General features: G+C 39.7%; 1 pseudogene; it reads left to right on the forward strand.

The window, feature by feature from the left end:
* Nucleotides 1-1,044: 1,044 nt before the first annotated feature.
* On the forward strand, nucleotides 1,045-1,648 carry LOC104865424 (annotated as a pseudogene).
* The last annotated feature ends 2,493 nt before the right edge of the window (nucleotides 1,649-4,141 follow it).

The raw sequence follows: 4,141 nt of genomic DNA on the forward strand, positions 1-4,141 counted from the left end.
GGAATAACTACTCACTTTCTGACTTTTTCTCAAAGTATTTTTGTAAGACTTGAATAAGCTAAAGTGACTCCATGCTAATAGGCCATACTGTGCTTCTTCATATGCTAAATGCTACCTTGGCTAACAGCCAGCCCAGGGGCAAAGGGGTAACCATAGAACCATAGAACATTTCCTGCATAAGATAAGCAATGTGTTTACAGTCTTGTTCTGTAAATTCCCTGACTCTTTGTTTAGAAAAAGTACCTCAGCCCCTCAGCAGTTGCCTCTCTGAGCTACCTGGCTCCGGGAGTGCCATCTGGCCAGACTAATAAAGGTCTGTTTACCATCTAGCCTGGTGTGTTCCTTCCTGAGTTTCTCCTTTCTCCGTTGAGCTCCCGGAGCCTCGCTGGGTGTTAGGGCCCAGCATCGTGGAGGACTTTTTGGCTGTTCATGCTCCGTGGAGTGGAAGTGAGACTTTAAGTCTTACATTTTTAATTAAGTTTCATGGTTTTACCTTTGCCACTTGACAATCGTTAGTGACACAATAACAAAGGCAAATATTTTGAATGTAAATTGAATTATAACTTTGCACTTTGTAAAACTGTTCAGTTTTACCTGCTTGATTTCTGCTTCTGCCACTGTAAGCCACATTCACTAGGCTTCAAACATTCTGAGGTTTTGTTCTTCATTTATTTGAGCAGTCCATACTTGTCAGGCCTCTACCTCCTCAGAAAGATCCTTTAACACTATATTTGTAATTGGTCAGTCTTCCTCTTTCTCCCCTCAGCACTTCCTAGCAACTTAACACAGTTTGGTTTTTCACCTGTTGAAAAGATGTTGTCCATCTCTCCCTGCTACATTACCAGACTCTCAAAGGCGAAGATCTTTCTGCCTTGTGCACTGTGGCACATCCAAAGACAGGAACAGGGCCTGCTCAAAGAGAGACCAGAACAATTACAATAAGAACTGTAGGTAAATATACAGTTGGCCACCATTTCATGGACGCCGGGTTAGCGAGAGTCTCTGCAGGACCTGTGTTGGAGGGGAACCGGGAGACCCGTTGGGACCGTTTGGATTTGAGCCTCACATTTCTATCCCCGATTCTCGAGATGCATCGTGATTCCTGCCCATTGGACTGTAAGGTTTATGTAGGGAATCTTGGCAACAATGGCAACAAGACTGAGCTGGAACGGGCTTTCAGCTATTATGGACCACTGCAAAGCGTGTGGGTTGCTAGGATCCCTCCTGGCTTTGCTTTTGTGGAATTTGAGGATCCCCAAGAAGCAGCTGACGCTGTCCTGGAGCTAGATGCAAGAACATTGTGTGGCTGCCGAGTCTGAGCGGAACTGTCCAATGGAGAAAAAGAAGTCGAAATCGTGGCCCTCCTCCTCCTTCTTGGGGTCGTTGCCGTGAGATGATTATAGCAGCAGGAGTCCTCCCCCTCGCTGCAGATCTCCATGGAGGAGAAGTTTTTCTCGCAGCCGGAGCAGGTCTCTTTCTAGAGATAGGAGGAGAGAGAGAGATCCCTGTCTAGGGAGAGAAATCACAAGCCTTCCCCGTCCTTCTCTTGGTCTTGCAGCCGATCTAGGTCAAATGAAAGGAAATAGAAGACCAGTTTGCAAGAGAAGTGGTGTACAGAAATTAACTTCATTCAATGGGAGTATGTACAGAAAATTCAAGTTTTGTTTGAGACTTCATAAGCTTGGTGCATTTTTAAGATATTTTAGCTGTTCACCTTTGTCTCTTGGAACAGTGACACAAGGATGTAATTCTCTATGGTTTGACATGGATCATATGAGGCATATAATTCCAAGAATTGTTACTTTACAATGTTCCCTTAAGCCAAATTAAATTTGCTTTGAACTTTAGTTTTGCACAGATGGAAAATAAACCTCTAAATTCTAGCCAGCTAAAATGTGATGTTCTAATGTTACAGAAACAAAACTGGCAAAAATTGACCAAGACTTGTTTCACAGCTGGGATAATAGTTTGTAGCTGTAGGTAAACGTAGGCTTAAAGCAGCTGTGAACACGCTAGCAGGTAAAGGTAAAGGCCACACATGAAGCTAGGTGAGAGCATTTGAAAGGGGTCTCGAGCCCCCTTTGGGTGCCCCTTGCCCAATTATGCCACTCACACACCCACCGAGAGGTCCAGCAGGAGATCTTTATTGTAGGGAGGTGAGTGGGAGGCAGGAAGGCAGAGAGAGAGAGAGAGAGAGAGAGAGAGAAGAGGTGCTGGGATATTTATAGGGCAGGCAATGGAAGATCCTTCCTTGGGAAAAGCGGTCTTTGTTATCCTATCACAAGCCAGGTTGTCTTTTGAATTTCGCACTTTATAATTTCGGGGGGAGAAAGGACTCAGAGTCAGGAAAGAACCCGGAAGTAAGATATAAAATGGCTGGGGGGGTTATATTTTAACATGTGCTATCTCCTAACAGTATTTTTTTTAAAAAAGAATTGTTGTTTACCCTGGGCAGAGTTTGCCTGGTTGATATAGAATCAGATAAATTTCAAAAAAGACCTTGCTTAGGTCACACGTTCCTTATGTGATGCTGTATATGAAGACATAGCTGTTTGTGATGTTATTTGAAACCTGAGATTTCAAAGTACCAATGTCCTGTCAGTTTAAGGGTACATTGTAGAGTTGAACTTTGCTTTACTGTGCAAGATTTTTTTCAAGCTGTCATGTGTAATATGTTTTGTGAGATTCTTTGGGATTAAAGTTTTGGTTACAAATTGTTAATAAATAAATAAATAAACAAACAAACAGTTGGACAAGATTTTTCCAGAGTTGAAAAATAATCTGAGTATTGTTTTGAACTGTTAGTTATACAAAGGAAACACCTTTATATAGTCAAACAGACTTTTGAAAAGATTGCCAGCAAAGAATAAAGAAACTTGTTGTGCAAGACAGTGTAAGGAGGACTGGAGACATGAGTGGTAAAAAAAACAACAACAACAACAACAACGAAAAAACATCAACAGACAAAATGTAGAAAGCAAGAGTTTAGAACAAGGTATACTGCCAAGGCTTCAGAGCCTTTTGTTGGCAAAAGTCAGCTGCTATACAGTCCTCCTCACATTTTCCATCGGGTACTCAAGGAGGCCCACACTTGTGAACATGATCTAATGATCTTGGAAGAATGACTGGGATTTCAGGGAATTCTCCATGAGTTTAAATTCCTTTCACATGGCAAGGTTGCTTAGGGACACTCTCAGGAATATAACAGCTCAGGAAAGTGCCACCAATCCCCTTTAACTACAAATGAAGATAGATAGTAAAAGGAATGAATAGAAAATTCAGAATACTTTCTTTCTTGAACTGCAGAAGCCTTGTTGAAACTGACACATTTTTAGTTACATTTGACATAGCCAGACAAAATGTATATCAGGGCCTATATCAGCAATTTATCTCCTTTTTTTTTTTTTTTTTTTTACAATTTTTTGCAAGGGAAGAATTACTTTTCTCATTAAACATAGTTTTTGTTTCAATTGAAATGCCTTTCCAAACAGCCAATTAAAACAACAGCTATATCTATTTAGTTTCCTACTTGTTAACCCTTTTTTTGTCATTGAAATGCTGTGCTGGGAAAGTAAACCTCTCATATTTTGCTTCTATCCAAGAAGAGATTCATAGAGCTCTATAATGGCCATTTTTGTCGCTAAAAATTTAAGTAATAATCTTCATTGTCTTTGAATGACCTCAAACACTAAGTTATTTTCATCAACTGAGGAAGACCAATAAATCACCTTGTGGTAGATACTGTCCTCAAAGGGCCTTTCTTTATGTCTCTCTTGCTATGTCATTAACTATGAATGCTCTTTCATTAGCAATCCTGAAAGGAAATGATTTCAGCTACATTAAACATATGCAAAGACAAAAGGTCTGCAAGGAATTTGGCCAGAATATTAGTAGTAGCACTGAATGACATAATTATTCATGTTTTGGTTGTTTATAGTTTTCTAAATTTGTATAGTATGTTGTCACTATCATTGCAGTTATGGCCCATTAGAAGGTTTTATAAGGAGTCTTATGAAGAATATGGAAAAATTTATACATACAAGTATGTAATTATAAATAAATGGATATAAATATATGAATATGTATATTATATATGTAAATGTCCCTAAATTTGGTTTCAGCATGGCAAAGGGTTATAAAA

This window comes from Fukomys damarensis, unplaced genomic scaffold (assembly GCF_012274545.1).
Source record: "Fukomys damarensis isolate Sample0158 unplaced genomic scaffold, DMR_v1.0_HiC HiC_scaffold_14, whole genome shotgun sequence".
Taxonomy (NCBI): domain Eukaryota; kingdom Metazoa; phylum Chordata; class Mammalia; order Rodentia; family Bathyergidae; genus Fukomys; species Fukomys damarensis.